Source organism: Ambystoma mexicanum, chromosome 4q, assembly GCF_040938575.1.
Source record: "Ambystoma mexicanum isolate Mex_15411 chromosome 4q, UKY_AmexF1_1, whole genome shotgun sequence".
In the NCBI taxonomy this organism is placed as follows: Eukaryota; Metazoa; Chordata; class Amphibia; order Caudata; family Ambystomatidae; genus Ambystoma; species Ambystoma mexicanum.
Genome location: NC_090928.1, coordinates 228,421,526 through 228,440,818, shown reverse-complemented (window position 1 = coordinate 228,440,818; position 19,293 = coordinate 228,421,526). Strand labels below are relative to the sequence as shown.

At 51.2% G+C, this 19,293-nt stretch overlaps 1 protein-coding gene across 1 annotated transcript in view; it reads right to left on the bottom strand.

Annotated features, from left to right (window-relative positions):
• The window catches only part of AMD1 (adenosylmethionine decarboxylase 1), a 344,136-nt gene that overhangs the window by 276,248 nt on the left and 48,595 nt on the right, over nt 1-19,293 (bottom strand). The gene's annotated exons all lie outside the window — the stretch shown is intronic.

Genomic DNA, 19,293 nt, shown 5'->3' with positions numbered 1-19,293 from the left:
AAGTTGAAATGCCAAGTGTTGTAAGCTGATTCATGAATAGGTGAAGGAACCCCCCCCCCCCACAAACCCATTGTGGCTCAATACAAATCTATATTTACACACCTTGAGACCCCCCCACAACTTACAAATAACGCCGAATAGCATGTTTGATTTCAAAGTGCATTAGCTACATTCAATAGCAGTTCGGGAAATATTTACGTTGTGCACATTTCCCCCTCCATTGATTTCAATGAACCCCAATACTTCGGTTTACCAACAGCTTTTGTGAGAGACCTTTTAGGCCTATCTGATCAAATCACCTGTATGGCACTGGTCAGACCCCAAGGCTGCCAGTGCAAGAAAAACAGAGGTGGTGGCTCGAAGGTTTAGAATTAATCTTAAACCTCTGGCAATTGTTATGGGCAACCCCCCCAGGCAATCGTTCTTCGCCTGCCAAGCCATTACAGAAACGGGAAAGACCATATACAAATCAGACTTGGTCCCACCTCCAAAGGGGCTGTCCAGTCCGAACTGCTAGTCACACGAATTCTGCACAAGACCTCAAGCATCCCCAGACATGTTTCGGCCTCATTGGGCGTGAGGCAGAGCATGCCGAAACATGTCTGGGGGTGCTGGTGTTTCCGTGCAGAGGGAACCTGGCGTAGCAATTCGGGCTGGGCCGCTTCCATTGGTGCAGTACCAGCCTGAATTGCATAGGACTGGACACCTTTTGCAATGGCACAGACGGGCTAAAAAAAACAGTGCTGTGGAAGGTTGCCCAGAGCAATGTCAGTGTTTCAGATTAATTCAAAACCTTCCGCTCATCTTTTTAGTTATAGTTTGTCTCCCTATGTGAGAGGGTAGGCCCAGACGGGGGATCCTTGCTTGCTGTAGCAGAGAACCAACTTGAGTGGAGCGTTACAGGGACACTCCCTTTCTTTGACATTTAAACCTTTTTGATATTCAGTGAACTGTTCTGCAACTTTTTCGAGTGTGCTGCTGTGCATTATAAATCTGCACCTTTGCAAGATTCAGGCTCGGAATCCCGATCAGTGCTTTGTGCAACATACTGGGACCATCTGGTCTCAATACACATTTCTAACAAGAGGTCTGTTGGGCAGATGTGCGGTAGCTGGTTGTCCGATTAGACTGATACTACCTGTTGAAGGGTCCAGATCCCTCCCACTGATGGGTAGGAGATACCCAGCTCAGATTTTGAAGACGTTTCTCTTTGTAATCTTGGCTCCGTTGGGTGCCTTTCAGAACTGCCACAAAGAGCTCGAGTACAGCTGAAGGTACCAGCATTGGCAAAAACATTTACCAGGAATCCGACACCTGCTATGGTAACCAGGGAAGATCTTAATCGCCTTCCTCCTCTAAAGTGGTGGGTGTTAGGAAGAATTCTGCACAGGGCTCTGGTAAGGAGTGTACAATCCCCCACCTTAAGGGTTTTCATTCAAAAATAAACCAGACTCTAAATTGGTAGCTTTGGTGGAGAAAACTTCACTCAAGGGAGGTACTGTATAGTTGGTGGCCTAATAGACATCAAAAGAATACACTACACAGATTGTGAAAAATATGTACCCTAATAAAGTCACAAATAGACCAAATAGAGTTGTGAACTTTCCACGGCCTTCTTTTGCAGCAAGATCTGCACTTTTCTGTGGAGCGGGTTCTTGTACGCTTGAGGTCGGTGGACAGGAGGCATGGGGAGGCGTTTCTTTGAATTCTAATAGTTTGTATTTTTCTCCAGTTCCAGGCAAACAGGGAGACCCTCCCTACTAGGACGCTGCAGCGCTGGCTCTGCCTATATTACTTGGACTTCGGGTATCCTTGGTACGCCCTTTGTACCCCTGGGAATAATATGCAGACACCCTAGGGTATTGTCTTCGTCTAATCAAAGACTATGTGGATGTCCAGGATCTGACCATGTTCGGTTTGATGGTTGATTTTCGGGCCAAACAGCTGGTCTCCCTTAAAAGGCACGACTACCAGTTTGTGGAGTACATGGGCGCAAGTTGTGTGCAGAGCCATGCTTCCGTCCTTGGGACTGCTCCGTTAGCTACCCGTTTCCACCATGTCCACCGCCATGTTGATCCCCAGGTTGGAGGCTTCCCCCCCTCCTTGAGGATTGAATTGATTGTATAGCGCCTATACACAATGTAGTTCAAAGCGCTCCAAGGAAGGAGGGAACATGGGAAAATAGTTACATTCTTACAAGTCCTTGAAATATTCAGAATGTGAATATCTTAATCAGCCTGGCGACATTTCATATAGAGCAAGTGCATGGAACAAAAAGGTGGCTTGGGTGCAGGGCTCGGGGGAAGACAAAACAAGAGGTTACATTACTATGTCTGACGGCAATTGAGGTAGTGCCGGAATTTAACAAGAGGGGAGGAGGACAAACAGGCGACCAATGTACTAGGCTAGAAGCTTTCAGAGTAGTGCTGGAGGGGAGAGGTAGGAGAAGGGGCGGGGGTGGGGACACAGATGGGAACCAACATTCAGGTCGGGAAGCAAGTATAAGTAGCAAAGTGCTGGAGAAGGAGAGGGAGAAGCACACCATGATGGGAGAACCGAGGGGGGGGGGGGGGCGGTACACAAACTGCCATTACATTTGACGGGGGCACAGCCATCATAGGGGCAGTGAGGTCACCCATCACAGGGGCAAGGGGCACAGCCCTCAGGGGGCAATGGGGCTGGGGTACAAACCATCACAGGGGGCAAGGAGGGGGTGGGGCAAACGAACCATTATGGGGCAAGGAGAGGGGGTAAACACCCTCACGGGGACAATGGGGGTGGGGAGCACACCATCACGGGGGCAAGGAGGGGGGCAGGGGCACACCATCACAGAGGCAACGAGGGGGGCACACCATCACAGGGGCAAGCAGGGGGGCACATCACCACAGGGGCAAGCAGGGGGCACGAACCATCACAGGGGCAAGGAGGGGGCACGAACCATCACAGGGGCAAGGAGGGGGCACGAACCATCACAGGGGCAAGGAGGGGGCACGAACCATCACAGGGGCAAGGAGGGGGCACGAACCATCACAGGGGCAAGGAGGGGGCACGAACCATCACAGGGGCAAGGAGGGGGCACGAACCATCACAGGGGCAAGGAGGGGGCACGAACCATCACAGGGGCAAGGAGGGGGCACGAACCATCACAGGGGCAAGGAGGGGGTGAGGGGCACACCATCATGGGGGCAAGGAGGGGGTTGCAAGGCACACAAACGATCCATCACAGGGGGGCTTGGCGGAATACCGGGGTAGACGGGGCCCTCGCCGTGGGCCTTGGTAAAGCTGGGCCAGCTCCCGCCTCCCGGTTGCTCCTATGGGCCTATCAAGGCCAAGGCAACCAATGGGAAGGGGGGTGGGAGCCAGGCAAGGCACATTAGTCCAGGCTTGGAATGGCCAGAAGCAGTGAGGATATAGTTTGCAAAGTGCAACAGGGATCATTTTTCATGCAATCATCCAGCTGCCCACCAAAAATCTGTATTTTCTCTGCCAAAGAACAATAAGTGCCGTTAATCATTAATCAATCCGAGCATAGGTGTGATTGAATTTTATACGATACAATTCAAGTTTCTCGCTATTGTTCAGAGAGGTCCATGATCCCTTCTCCCTTTCTTTCAGCTCATTTTGCTCTGCATTCAAATGGCTTATAAAAGCAATCCCTGGTAATGGAGTAGACCGGCTGTCCTCATACATAGGAAGACTTAACGTCTCACTCTTCACAAAACTGGCATGGCCACATAGGCAGACATGTTGAAAGGGCTTGTTTGCCAACTTAACCAAGTGCCCGAGAAGCCAGCATTCTGCCTGCACAGCTCAACGAATTGAAAGGACAGAGAGGGCCTTTGCTTCTTTGTTTTTCCTCTGGGAGATGTTCCAATACTGGTCCCAATTTATGCCACATCTCATACCTGGCGTTGATTGCTAGGGCGTTAGCTGCCTTCACTGTTGAGGCCCCTATTGCCAGGACCATTTCCCCCAAGCGCGTCCTGTTTATGTGCCTCATTATCTGGAGGAACCGCACACCTATTTATGCTAGTCGGACTTAGCTTTCCGGCTCGCTGCTGCAGAGACTACAGACTCGGGTGAAGGTTGGGAAGTTAGGGACTTGGATGCATTTTCCAGTGGGTTGTATTTCTTGTCAAGACACCCTTTAACAGCTGGAGTAGTGAATGGGTGCTTCAATGTTTTAAGCCCTCTTGCCAGACATGGTCAAGAATAGGTATAGAACAGACTGCCTTTCTCTGCCCCATGTGGTCGAACAGAAAACACGTTCTCGTCTTCCGAAGCAAGGAAGCCAAATTCCTTGCAAGCCTTCATGATGGCTGCATGAAACCCTGTGATGTCATCCAGGGGACAGTGTTGCAGAGTCCTCGTTCAGGGGGAATTCTAGTGGGGAATACATGTCCCAATCATCATCCCTCTTAGGAGAGCAGGACAATGAAGACGTAGAGTCCTTGGGCTTGCCTGCAGCTGTGTGTTAGCTCCCCCTTTTCTGGTACTAAGACAGTGCGGCTCCTTTTACGTGAGGGAGAGGTCATCATTGGCCATGTACCTCTGCCCCTGTCCCAGAAGATGCTTGGGAGATGGAGACCCTGAGCTGTATTATCCTCTGGAGGACCTTGCAGACAGAGGACAAGGACGTGGGAGGAGAGGGGTGTGGTGCAGCTGGCTGAGGTGGGGTTGCTGGGGAGTAGGTTGTAGGGCTGGCATCACAGGCTGCAGTGCTGTGTCAAATTGGCTTATTACCCAATACACCCAAGAGCACCTTTATGGACAAGTCTTGGGGATTTGACAATAGTGCCCACACACCTCTGCTGGGCCTCTAGGTGGGTGGGTCCTGGGATTGGAGCTGGGCCCGCCTCTCCTTGTGTTTTACCACCCGATTGGCCCTCCTTGGGAAATGTCTTCCTGGCGTTGGTGGCCTAGTTGGGCCCGCCTTCTGCATAATAACCAACTCCTAAGTCAGACACTAGGGGCTGTTGATGTTAAGTCTCATGTTGATCTCGTATTGCAATATCTCGACATGAATCACCTCAGAGTATTATATTGGTGAGACCGGATGTGTGGGTTCTCCCAGGTGGAGGTCTGCAGCGGAAGGTGTTGATTTTGGTTCCAAAGGCTCTACAAGCTGCTCCTGCAGAATTTTGTGTTTCTCAGACGAGGGTGTGGACGACAACGAGCCTGACTTGTGTGGCTATTTGTGACCCAAGGACTTTCTTTTTGATGTAGGAAGTGATGAGGTGTCTGGTCATGTGTGGTCAAGCTCCGCAGACCTCTACATCAATGAGCCAGTTATTTTTTTTTTTTAGTATCGACAGGCTAGCTGCCCAGTGTCTTGTAGGCGAGCTGGGCTTGTGCTCGTCGTCAATGAGCCTACCTTTAGGGTTTACGCGAGCTTTGGTTCCATCGACTAGGATGAAGTGTGCTTATGCCCTTTTGTGGTCTCCACAAGCTTCGTCATCAAGTGTTTATGCCCCTTCGGTGCAGTCGAAGGTGTCGAGGAGCATGCGGCTGTGGATGACGATGCCAGAACGGCCGTGTGGCTGGTCTTAGTTTGTTCCGGGGAGTTTGGGTGTTCCCTATGCCCCCCCCCACCCCGATGATCTGGGAGACATCTTCAACAAAGCCACTTTAGCCTCCTCCACTGACTATTTGCGCTTGTGCTTCTGTTTCTCTGTTGATTTTCCACCTTCTGTCATCGACAGGCCCTGTGCGGGTGACTGCCTTTCCGGCCCCAGGAGGTCCTCTAGCCCAATGTTGACTGCTTGTAGGTGTGGGCAACCCAGTGCTTGTTTTTTTCCAGCATCCACTCCTTCAACCTAGCCCTTTCCCTCAAGCACAGTTCTGCTGAGGGAGTGGTCATGCGCCTGGTCAATTTGATTTCAGAGGGGTAGGGTACTCTGGGTAGTTCCCCTCATTGAGCCAGCAGACCAGTCAGATTTCCATCCTCGAGTGTCTTGGAGCCAAGACCTCTACTGACAATTATCAACAGTGTGTTTGGGCAGGCCTCCAGATAAGGAACAAGTTACTTACCTGTAACTGTTGTTCTCCAGCATGGGTCTGGCATGGATTCACATGCTCATGAATATTCCCCGTCGTCAGGCTGGGAATCCTCGGTAAAGAAAAAACCAGTATCAGTTTCGTTTCTGATCTGTCTTTCGTAGTAATAACCAATCACTGGTCTCTGCGTCATACTGACCACAGCCAATGACTGCCCTCTACCTAAGCACCGCCTCTGGCAGCCATCTTCAGATTTGGAAGCACGTGAAGTGGCAGTATGACCAAGTGAAGAGCCGCAGAGGGGTAGGCGGGAGGGTTCGCATGTGAATCCATGCCAGACCCATGCTGGAGAACAACAGTTACAGGTAAGTAACTTGTTCCTTCTCCAGCATGGGGTCTGGCATGGATTCACATGCTCATGAATAAAGAATACATAGCAGTACACACATGCACAACCACGGGAGGTGGCAAAGGCTCAACATTAAGCATCACATAAACTCAACATTAAGCATCTTACCTCCTCACCAGGCTCACCTCAGGCGAACAGGTTGCGCAGCACTGCTTGGCCGACCCTGGACTCCTCCCTGGAATCCCGGTCGACGCAGTAGAATTTCGTGAAGGTGTGCGTCGACCTCCACGTAGCAGCCCTGCATATGTCCAGCAGGGGCACACCAGATAGGAACGCCGTGGTAGCTGCGATCGCTCTGGTGGAATGGGCTCTCGGACGGCCAGGCAGCGGTCGGTTTGCCAACCGATGACAGTACATGATACAGCCGGAGAGCCATCTGGAAATGGAAGCCTTCGAGAGAGCCTTCCCCTGATTGACAGGTCCAAAGTTCACAAAGAGTTGTGACGTCTTCCGAAAACACTTCGTGCGGTCTACGTAGAACTTCAGCGCTCTAGCCACATCCAGCGAATGCAAAGTCCTCTCAGCCGGCGACGAAGGCGACGGGAAGAACACAGGCAACACCAAGGGTTCGTTGAGATGGAAGTCCGACGGCACCTTGGGCATGAAAGAGGGGTGCGTCCTGAGCACTACCCTCGTGTCGTGGAAAGTCAAGTACGGGGCCTTGCAGGAAAGGGCCTGGATCTCTCCCACTCGTCGTGCGGAGGTGATGGCCACAAGAAAAGCGATAGAAACTTCAACGGGGCCGAGTGCAGAGGCTCGAACGGAGGTCCCATGAGCTTGGTCAGCACCACGTTGAGCTCCCACGCCGGGGCCGGAGCCTTCACCGGCGGGAACGATCTGAACAGTCCCTTCATGAACTCTTTCACCAGACGATGAGACCACAAGGACGTCCGCCCCGTGGTTCTGGTGTATCGGGAGATCGCAGCAAGATGAATCTTGATGGACGCGTGTGCCAGACCAGCTTTGGCCAGCGTCAGCAGGTACGGCAGTACTTGGGGAGCCGTAATCCGTAGAGGGTTAATCTTCTGTGCGTGGCACCAGACAGAGAACCTCTTCCATTTGTGTCCGTAGCATTTAAGAGTCGAGGACGCCCTGGCCTTTGCAAGAACCTCTCTGCAATCGGCCGGTATGTCGTATCCTCCAAACTCTAGCGCTGCAGGAGCCAGGCCTGCAAGTTCAGCGACTTCGGGTCGTGGTGGAGGATGGCGCCTCCTTCCCTGGAGAGTAGATCCGCGTCCGCCGGCAGCTTGATCGGCGGGGACGCTGACAAGTCCAGAAGGTCCGGGAACCATATCTGCCTCGGCCACGCAGGTGCGACGAGGATCATCCTGCACCGTGACCTCTTGAGCTGGTTGACGAGCCGGATTAGCAGAGGCAAGGGAGGGAACGCGTAGAGGAACAGGCCCTCCCAGGGGAACGAGAAAGCATCGCCCATGCTCCTCGTCTGGGGAAACCTGCTGGCGAACCTCCGGCACTTGGTGTTCGTCGCCGTCGCGAACAGGTCGATCTGGGGTGTGCCCCACCGTCGGAAGAGGCGATCCACCAGATCCTGCCGTAGTTCCCACTCGTGGCACGAGCGCAGCTCCCTGCTGAGTGAGTCGGCGATGGTGTTTTTTATCCCTGCCAGATGAAATGGCACCAGAAAAATCCCTTGGGCGACGGCCCAATGCCACAGGTCCTGCGCCTCCTTGGACAGCGCTGGGGACCTGGTTCCGCCCTGTTTCCTGATGTAAAACATGGTGGTGGTGTTGTCGGTGAAGATCCTCACCACCTTGCCCTTGAGGGACGGAAGGAAGGACCTGAGGGCCCAAAACACTGCACAGAGCTCCAGGACGTTGATATGCAGGGACTTCTCCGTCGGGAGCCAGAGTCCCCTTGCGTGCAGATTTTCGGTGTGCGCTCCCCACCCTTCCAGGGAGGCATCCGTGGTCACAGTCTCCTGGTGGGCTGGGGTCTGGAAGTCCATGCCCGCCGTCAGATGCGCGCGGGTGCCCCACCACCGTATCGCTCGTCGGAAACTCTCGTCGAGCTTGATCCTTTCCTCGAAGCTGCCCGTCGTCTGGATCCAGCGCGCATCCAGGAATTCTTGCAACGGGCGCATCCGGAGCCTGCACATGGGAATGAGGTAGATGCAGGAAGACATCATCCCGAGGAGGGACTTGATGGACCTCACCTTGGCCGCGTCGGCCACCAACATCCGTTGCACCTTGCCCAAGATGGTCCTGGTCCTCTCCTCCGACGGGGAGGCCAGAAGGGACACTGTGTCGAGCCTCGCTCCCAGAAACAGTGCGACTTGCGCGGGCACCAGGTGAGATTTGGCGTAGTTCACGGAGAATCCCAGGTCCGTGAGGAGTTGGACGGTCCTTGCCGTGTGGACCACGGCGAGCTCCCTCGTCTTGGCGCGGATGAGCCAGTCGTCCAGGTAGGGGTAGACGTGAATCCCCTTGCGGCGCAGCTGCGCCGCCACCGGTGCGAGGCACTTGGTGAATACCCTGGGTGCCGACCGTAGTCCGAAGGGAAGGGCTTTGAACTGGTAATGACGCCCTTGGACCACGAATCTGAGGAATTTTCGGTGCCCCTTTAGGATGGGAATGTGGAAGTAGGCATCCTCCAAATCCAACGACGATAGGAAGTCTCCTTCCTCCAGCTGACCCAGGACGTGCTGGAGGGTGACCATCCGGAACTTCTGCGCCTTGATGAACTTGTTCAGACGTCGCAGGTCTAGGATGGGGCGCCATCCTCCCGTCTTCTTCACGAGGAAGTATCGCGAGTAGACTCCGGAGCCCCGAAGCCTCTTTGGGACGAGTTCGATGGCGCCCTTTCTGAGCATCGCCTTTACCTCCAGGAGAAGTTGAGGGACGTGAAGTTCTTTCCTGGCCACGGGGGGGACGCGCGGGCACCTTCTTTGAAACTCGAGCGCGTGGCCCCGGGCCAGGGCGTCCAGCACCCAACGGTCGGTGGAGATGGACTCCCACACGCTGACGAAGCCCGCCAGCCGGCCTCACACCGGGGTGCTTCAGTGGGGGCCCGACCCCACGGCCGGTTCAATCCTGCTTGGACGCGGCCTTGCCGCCTTGACCTCCTTGGCGACGACGGCGGGGTCCGCTAGACTTGCCTCGTCCTCTGTAGGCCTCTTGCGACGACGAGCGGGCCGCTTGACGGTAGGAAGCGAAACCGCCGCCGGAACCTTTGGAGGCGCCCTTGCCTCCGCCGCTCCGAAAGGGCGTTTGTCGTTGCTGCAGGACTCCAAGGGCCCTGGCCGTCTCAGTATCCGCCTTGATGGCCTGAAGGGAATCGTCCACTGTCTTCCCAAACAGGTTGTTCCCGTCGAAGGGCATGTCCAGGACTCTGGTCTGGACGTCCTGCCGAAAGTCTGTAGCTTTGAGCCATCCACGACGTCGAAGGCAAACGCCGTTGCCCAGCTGGCGGAACCCAGTGTCGGCGATGTCCGTCGCCACGGTGATGGCGTGGTCCGACGCCACCTCACCTTCCTGCAGGATCTCAAGGGCCTCCGCCCTCTTGTCGTCCGGCAGAAAATCCAGCAGGGGAGCTATCTTGTACCAGAGCTCCCTGTCGTAGCGGGCCACGATAGCCAAGGCGTTGGCCGCTTTAATCGTCGTCGCTGCCGACGAGATGACTCTACGTCCCATAGCATCCAATTTCTTTCCCTCGCCGTCCGGCGGGGAAGATGATGTGGAGGCCGCACCCCCCCCCCCCGCTTTCTTCCTGGCTGCCGCGGAGACGACGGAGTCCGGGGTAGGCTGCGCCCGGAGGCATAGGGGGGCCGTGTCCGGGACCCGGTACTTTTTCTCGTACCGGTCTCTTCTAGCTGGCGTCGTGGAAGGGTTCTTGAGGAGGGAAAGGCCCTCATCCCAAATGTCGTCCAACAGAGGCACTGCGAGGACCGTCTTCCTCTTGGCCTCGCGCCGCTGATAAAGGAAGCCTTCTTTTTTCTTCTCCTCAGGGCAGAGTTGGAAAAGCTCGGAAGCCCTGGAGATCATGGAGTGGAAAGATCCGATCTCGTCGGGCGGAGAAGCCCTGGTGGGAGGCGACGACGGAAAATCCTCGTCGTATGCCTCGTCGTCCGTACCCGTCGCTGCCGTGTCAGTCCCCGTATCATCCCCTCGGGTGGACGGGGAGGAGGGCTGGACGGGGCGCGACGGTTGAAAAGGAGGTGGTGGATGGATCCTTCTTTTCTTGGTAGGGGGAACACCAGAAGGTCCCGGTTCTGGATCCCCCGACGGGAGAGGTTCCTCCGTCGGTAACGGTAGCCTCGTCCTTATCTCGGAGCATAAGGACTGTATGGCCAACAAAATGGCCGCCGAGTTGTCTTGCGGCGCTGGCAGAGGGGAATCCGACGGGCGAGTAGGGGCCCCGTCGGTATCCTCGACGATGTCGTCGTCGTCACCTGCGTCGGGGTCCATTCCGACGGGCTGGCCTTCTTCCACGCCTAGGCCGTGGCTTAAGACCTCGATCAGCTCCTCTTCTGAGGTTGAGGCCGAATCTACGACGACGCCCTGCCCCCCCTTCTTCCCCACGGAGGGTTTCACGGGGGTCCTATCGATGGGCACAAAGGAAGACTCCCTCCGCGGAGGCAGGGAGATTCTGGGCCCTGAGGTCGCCACCACTGGCGTAGCCACCACAGGCTGAGCCAGGGCCGCCGCGACCGTTTCGATAGAGGGCTTGGTCGGATGGATCAAGGCCTTCACCACCTTAGGTGCGCTCACCGCCTTATCCTTGAGGGAGGGGGCACTGCCACGCTCCTCTGCCTTAGAGCTCGACCGGGGCCTCTCCAGGAGCTTCGCCGGGTGCTCGGCCTTCCTCTTACCCGACCCAGAGCGTTGGCTCGTGGTTGATGGTGCCGGGGAGGGTGCGCCCTGCCTGGCGCCCGTAGAGCCCGACCGTTCGGCGCTCCCGGTGCCAGCGGACTCGCGGTGCTTGGCCTTATGTTGGGCCCCCGTCGCCGGGGCGCCCTCAAAGGTCTTAGAAGACCGCTCGGATTTCTTCTTCTTCTCGCCAGACGGGCTCTTACCCTCCAGCCAGTTGGCGAGATGTTGATGGCGGTCCTTCATGGTCCGTTCCGACATGTTGCCGCAAAACGCACAGTCCTTCTCCACGTGCGTCTTGTCCTCATGAAGGCAGTAAAGGCAGAAAGAGTGTTCGTCCTCCTTGAAGACGTTCTGCAGCTGGCATCCAGGGCAGACCCTGAACAGCTTTCCGGGCGTCGAGCTTCCCTTCTCCTGGGCCATCTCCGAGACCGGGCCTGAGAAGCTTCTGGAGTCCTCTGAAGCGTAGCTCGACGAAATCTTCACCCTTGAGGGGCACAGATGAATCCGACACGGGTCCCCGTTGATCGGATGTAGGATCGGTGGAGCTTGAGGCTCTTTTGACCGAAAGAATCGAAGTTTTTTTGTGAAAAAGCGCGAAAAAATAGCACTAACGCTCGAGAGCAATAGCACGAGGATCCCAACACATGAACGTGCGGTAAAAATCTGAAGATGGCTGCCAGAGGCGGTGCTTAGGTAGAGGGCAGTCATTGGCTCTGGTCAGTATGACGCAGAGACCAGTGATTGGTTATTACTACGAAAGACAGATCAGAAACGAAACTGATACTGGTTTTTTCTTTACCGAGGATTCCCAGCCTGACGACGGGGAATATTCATGAGCATGTGAATCCATGCCAGACCCCATGCTGGAGAAGGTGTGTACCAGGCCTTTTTACGCATGAAAATCTTGTAAATACGACAGCTTTATTATTTTTCTGTGTAAATTTACACACAAGTTTAGAGCACAGGGCAGTGCAAAGGACAGGGTACTTGACAAACATTTGTATCAACATGGATTGCAATTGCATCCGTGAAGATCTGCTCTCCAACCTTCACTCAAACATTTCCTCTGTCCTCATCCTACTCTCCTCTGCCATCGACACAGTCAACCATATCATCCTGCTCAGTCTGTGATAACCTGGGTATCACCAATTAGGCTCTGGCTTGGCTGACCTCTTTCCTCTCTGGTCAACCCTCCCAGTTCCAACACGGGTCCTTCCTATCTGTCTACCGGTGGTGTTCCCCATGGGGGGTCTAACCTCCTGCCCTGGCTTTTCAACCAATACCTGGCAACTCTCGCCCACTGCATTGCCATTTCCTGCTCAAATTTCCAGTGCTACGCTGACTCATTTTCAGGCTGCCCTCGGCCTCCTCTACTTCCCTCATCTGATTGCCTGCCATTCAAGGTTGGTGTGCCGCCAACAATCTTTGTCTAAATGCCAACAAAACAGATCCTCCTCATCGGTACACCTTCACCATCCTTTCCCCTCACTCTCTGGCCAGCCTCGCTTGGCCCTCTTAACCCTACTTGCGAGGCTAAGAACCTCAGGGTCATCTGACTGCACACTTCCCTTCTCCGCCCACATCCGACGTCTTTAAAAAGTCAAACATCCTGCTGCAGCTCCTCAGAGGTACTCCGCCTTTCCTCTCCTTCCCCCAGAAGCTTACTGCCTCCAAAGATCTGGTTCTCTCTGGGTTGGACTACTGTAACAGCCTCTTTCTAAATCTACCTGCCTCCACTCGCCGCCCTTTACAACTAATCCAGAACAGGACTGCAAGACTTGTAGTTAGCCTCAAGCCCTGGGATCGTATCCCTCCAGCTCTGAAATCTCTTCATTGGCTCCCAGTGGATGCAAGGATTACATTTAAAACCCTCTGCATTGTCCATAAAGCTTTCTGGGACCTGGGTCCAAAATACCTTCAACTATCCCTCTGTAAATAACTCCCCTCTAGAGCTCTTTGCTCCTCTACAGCCAACTCCCTCAGGGTCAGGTTTTTAAAGAAACAAGCTGGGGTAGATCTCAGTCTTCGGCCTCCCATTGGAAAAGCCTTCCTGCCACTCTGAAACTAGAGAACCATCTCCGGTTCCGGAAGCACCTCAAGACCTTACTCTTTGCTTCTGCCTTTGCCCCCCTTATCACCTGCTGATCCGTTTCTCTTGGCACTGTGCACCTGGCCCGCCTCGGTCCTTCAGGCCCAGGTACATGCTCACCTTGCCTCCCTCCTGCGCTGCCTTCGGGCCACCCCTTGCACTGGGCTCTGTATCTGTACCCATACATTTCCCCCCACCCCCTTTTATTCTGCACTTAGACATACCCTGTCTGCTAAAGCCAACACCTGACACTTTTTGGCTGCACTACTGTTTGCCTTTATTTTATTATCCGTTTTCTCCTCCACACTTTCCACTCCACCCCACCCCCTCATGCACTTTTCCCCTTTCTAGTTGGGTGTTCTCAATGTCACTGGGCCTAATAAGTTAGGTCTCCACTGTTCCCCTCCCTTGCCTTGTCACGCTCAAACACTTGTGCACGAGCGCGATATAAACAAATCAATTCAAGCCATGGTTTAGAAAGCCTCCGAAACAATTTATTTCTCTGAAGCCTTTTTTAAAAAAAGGAACTGCACACTGATAAAAGGAATGGTTTCTTTCCATTCAGATTCTGCTGTGTTGTGTGTAGATGCTCATGGATCAAACAGAAGCACTGTGCATATTTATTTTCCTTGCATTTTAGGATCATATAATTAAAATGTAAAACTAAGCAAATCAGTATTGCACAATTGTATTTTTCAGAGTTCCTGTGCCGTGTGCATGATCATGCAGAGGCAGATCATTTGTACACTTATAATTTACACTCCAATTATAAAAATAAAAACAGTGTAAAATGATGAGTATGCACGGTCCAGTTAACTTCCATTCAACCTGGCAGTCAATGGGGCACATTACTATAAATGGTCAGTGGCAGCAGAGTCTTTGCTCAAGGATGAGTGATTGCCATTAGACCAAACAAGAGATTTAAAACAAGACAAGATTTAAAACATCCAAAACCCGAATGTCCAGGAAGTGCAAGCCTGTTAAACAAATGAGTTACTGAAATAGAAACTCTGCAAAACCTGTCCAAGTGATAATCCAGGCAGGTATTTAACTTCATGTAGGGCTCCATACATGGTTCGCCCAAGATCTAGGCACAGATTATTATACCTCAATCGATACTCCGTTTACCGACCTCTGAAGGATGCTAGCCAATAAGATAGCTCAACCCGTTAAGCGCTCTTTGCTGCAATCTGTAGCTTGCAGGTTAAAACAGCCTACCATCTTTCGAGGTCGATAAAGGAGTACCAACTTCAGTTTGGTGGTAATTGTGATAAATGTTTGATGTACAGTGCGCTTTGCCAAAAGTGCTATATAATTAACCATTTGGCCATGAGATTAGGTATAGAATTTAGCATGCATGGAGTCATTGCCTCTCTGCACTGTTGTATCATAAAATTGGCATGCCATTAGGTAGTAATGGCTCCCGGAAATAAGGACTTTCATTAAACATCAAAAGACAATTCTGCTATGAAACCTCAAAACACACAATAAGAGTCATATTTGCTTTACTAGGTAATTGACTAGGTTGTGTTTTCAAAATTTAAATATATATAGGACGAGATCAAATGGCCAAACCTTAGAGTAATAATGAAAGGTATATTCTGTCAATGCAGAAAGCAAATTTCCATACTGTGTTTGCAAACGGCAGTTGGAAGTCGCATACATTTTACTCTTTTGCAAAGAAGTCTTTCACTCACTTTACTCCACCTGGATAACGGCCCTGCAGGTGGGCACCCCAAACATCCTCTGCACCCCCAGGTGAGGTAACCTGGTTTCTGGCCCCCTTGAGCCTAGAACACTGCTACTGGAGCTGTTTAACTGCCCCCAGGCTGCAGGGTGCAGCCTCTCCATTTCCCCACCCTTTGTGTTTCGTGTTCCCCTCCCTCCTCCCTGCCCGCCCTTCACCGGTCTTAACTGACCTCCGAGGGCAGCCCTGTGCCCGGCAGCAGGCCAGGCCCCAAGGCAAAGGGCGGCTCTTACAGAGGCGGCTCCAGAAAGTGTCAGCAGGTGTCCACAGGGGAAGCCAGTGACCAGCCGTAAACACGCAACAACCAAAAAGTAAGTGTGGCATGGGTGGAGAGTAGAGCAATTATTCTACTCAGGAAAACCCTGCCACTCATTACTTTTCCTCAAAAATGTGAACGTTAGCAATGACGCACTTAGTCAGAATTGTTAACATTAGCCTGCATCACATCTAGATAGGATTGTGAATGTTGGTAAAACCACATCTAGTGAGAACTATGAATATTAACATGCACCATACCCAGACAGGCTTAGCATTAGCAATGCAGCACTTTGTTAAAATCCGACAAATGGTTTCACAATTCTAATTAATACCACATTTAGATGGAACTGCAACAGTTGTAGTCAACACTAGAGAGAATTGTGCGTTGCATCCAGACTCAATTGTGATTGGTAGCAAACGCCACACTGGAATGGATGCTGGATAGAAAGGATGGACGTAATAGATGAAGACAGACGGATAGAAGAGATGGATGACATGGATGCAGTGGGTGGATGTATATGGGGCAAGTGGATCGACCGTATGGCGTGGATTCATGCAAAATTCCTGGAACATATGTACAGAAAATTGACAGAAGATGCAGGGGCTGAGCGGGTGGAATGGAGTGGATGGGGTAGTGAAATGTATGGAATAAATGAAGTGGGGGAGTGGATGGAATGGACGGAGTGTATGGGCGCATTGAATGGTTGGAAAGGTTGGAATAAATTAAATGGATGAAATGGATGTAGCAGATGGATTGGGTGGAGCGGACAGAGCAGACGGAATGGACAGAGCAGACGGAATGCGAATGTAAATGTTAACATGCCCCACACGTGTATCACTGTGTACCCCGCTTCCCTGATCCCCATGCTGTTGCTATATACCCGTATCCCACCTCCTGCCGCTGTAAGCCCAGCCCCGTCTGTGTCCGCGTGTCGCTCTGATCCCTACCATCCTGTTCACGTGCCTGGTCTCAGGCACTTTAAAATATAGCCATCACATCAAATCACTACGGTTATTCTCTACTAAAGGATGTTTTAACCCACTTCTGCTATGCTGCAGCACTGTGTGATGGTGCCAGAAATAGCAAAATGGCCGCAAAACCCTTTTGCGCGGCAAAACCTCTGAAAATTGCGTTTTGCAACGCACAAAAAGATGGCTTCCCAATCTGCCACTCATGTCAGTGGTGGAACAGAGATCTCACTCCTGGAATATGTCACTGGGCTTCACAACAAGTAAAAATGGAGTACAGAGGGAAAAAGCAATGTTGCTAAATGATACCCCAAAATATTGCTTTAAATCCTTTTTTCTTTGGTGCTGAAACTGCAGAATGCCGGTAGAAAATACCCTCAAACATCCAAAATTCTTGCTGGGTGCTACAATTCACTTAGTTAAGAAATCGTGAACTTGCAAGGTCCTGAAAAGCTGAAAGCATTAAGGGATTTCCACAGCAAAAGTGGCCTGTCTGCGGATGTCAAAAATATCTGTGCAGCAGTGGACTGCAGAGATGACAGCTGTCGGAGCCTGCCGGATTAAACTTTAAACATGTATAAACTGGAATCAAATGTTTGCAATCTAAGAGGCCTGTTACTGAGAGTAACCATGTTGTACTTGTTTTGATCCCATGGTTTAAAATCTTGAAACAGAATTGTAGCTGCTATTTTGAAATCACAAGTTTGTTTTAAGCTAAGGGAAAATGCAACAGAATTAACAATTAAATCAAGCCTGGCTAAAAGCTACCAAACTGGAATATCAGGTTTCTCGACAAAAGGATGGCCTTTCCCTCCAGCAGGAAATCACACCAAAGCGGTAATTATAGGGTTTGGAAAGAACATGGTCTACAGAGGCAAAAGGGAACAATGAACAGCTGCTGCTAAGGAAATGTGAGGTGTGAGGACAGTCGTAAATGGCCTCTGCAAGGAGCAAACATGGGGGATGGCTCCTGGGCTTCCAGGGAGAGACCAAGGGGTGGAGCTAAAACAACCACTTGTTGCTTAACAAGGACAAAGAACACATTTTAAAAAGACTGATAACTGTTTAAAATTGTGAAAAATATAAAAACAGACTTGTGAATCTAAATTTTGGCTGCACGTTTCAAGAGGCAAAATCGTGTGACATGTTCTGGAAAGAAATGGCAGGAAATGTGATTTTACACAAAATGTATTTCTGCTAGAAGTATGAAACTTTATACACTTATGCCCATGTAAAACGCGCACATGTAGAAATCTGCTTATAAATTGGACATTGTGTTCCTGATGAAAAGGGCAACATTCTGTGAAAAGCATAGACAATATCCCACAGCTATGAGGTTTTGAGGAATAGCTGCCATATAAAATATGTAATCTATGATTCTTATAGAGGTTGCACAGGTGTAAATATGTATTGTGCCAAAAGTAGATTGTGTTCGAGGGGGTAGGGGTGGATTCTCAGCCTCAAAATCACACCATAAAGGTGACGCACTGATTCTCTCCTATCAAGGCAGGGGGGGGAAGACTCTGACCCAATCATCTGTCAAGGGGGCAAGCTTACGATAAACCAGCCCACACACCCCCCTTTATCATAGCATAAAGAGACAGCTCACCACTCAGGACAGACAGATTCACTCACTACCCTGATACTGGTGCAGCACCCTTGGCTGTTGAACTCTACATCTTCCTTGCTCCAGACCTTGGCAAAGCAGAAACCCATTGCCTAGCTGAACCATTTTCAGCTAGGCCTCAAATTCCAGAACCAGAACCCCATAAACCTAAGGGGAAGCATCATACTACAGCCGGGCTGCGCTGTACTGCTTGCCTGCTAAAAATCAAATTCATCCTAACCAAGAAGGGCAGATCCAATCCAGTCTTGTGCCGTGCTGTGACCAGAGCCTTTGCATATCCAGTCCTGTGCCATGACCAGAGCGCCTTGCTGATTGTAGATCCAATCCGATGTGCCCAGCCGTCGGTCCTAGAACCAGATCCAATTCCCTGACCAGAATCCTGACGGTTCCGTTCAAAAACATATCTAGTGAGTATCTATAAATCAAACTGTGTCACTAGCATATGTACCTTGCTTAGTTAATCTCTATCTTAAGCCCATTCCATCTTGTATTCAAAACCTGTGTTAGGAGTATTTTTGAATTGTCTGAACCCTCTATCCAATCCCTCCTATCTTCGTCTGTACTAGTATTGCTAAAACTGTCTTTGCACTGATCTTTTCTCATCTGAAAAAGGCGAGTGTCCTCTGCAGGCAGTCATTCTGATCAAGCGGCTGTGTTCCTGTGTGGTATTCATTTTGTTCATAGTCAAAGAAACCCATTTGTCATTTTAAAAGTGTATTTGTTTTCCCTTCTTGCATCTATCTCGAAAAAAACAACCTCCACTAAAACGTCCATAACTCCCACAGTTTTTGTGCTAGAAACATCCAATGCTTTAAATCGCATCTAAAACCGCATTCCAAATCCATACGGTTCTACGATTATCGCGATTATCGCGCAGTGAAAAGTGTGCCGCAAATTTCGTTGTTGGGAAATTCCGACACGTGTAAAAAAGCTTTTGATTGCTTCCAACTTGAATTTTAAGATTTCAAATTGTTTCTTGGTATTAAGTCACTGCTTGTGTTTGTGTGCAACTATCCAAAGCGGCTCACATAAGAATTATAGCAATTTCCGCAATTTTAACCATAGTGTTTTACCCAGTCCATTCTAAGATAAATTTAAAAGCCATTCTGACAGCTTGACAGCCAATTCCGTTTTCTCTTGTGTTTGAAAGGGGGAAGTGGGATTGATATTTGGTTTGAATTTTGCCATTCCTGAATACCTCTCTCCTATCTCTTTACATTGCCTATTGGGGGTTGAGGGGTGTGCAGGGGGAACCTTTAACCACAGTGCTATTTGATCTGAACACAAAAGTATTATTTCTGTGCTGAATGGTTTTGCTCACTGCTACTCCTTGTGTATTAAAGAGATTATTCAGTGTTACATCAACCG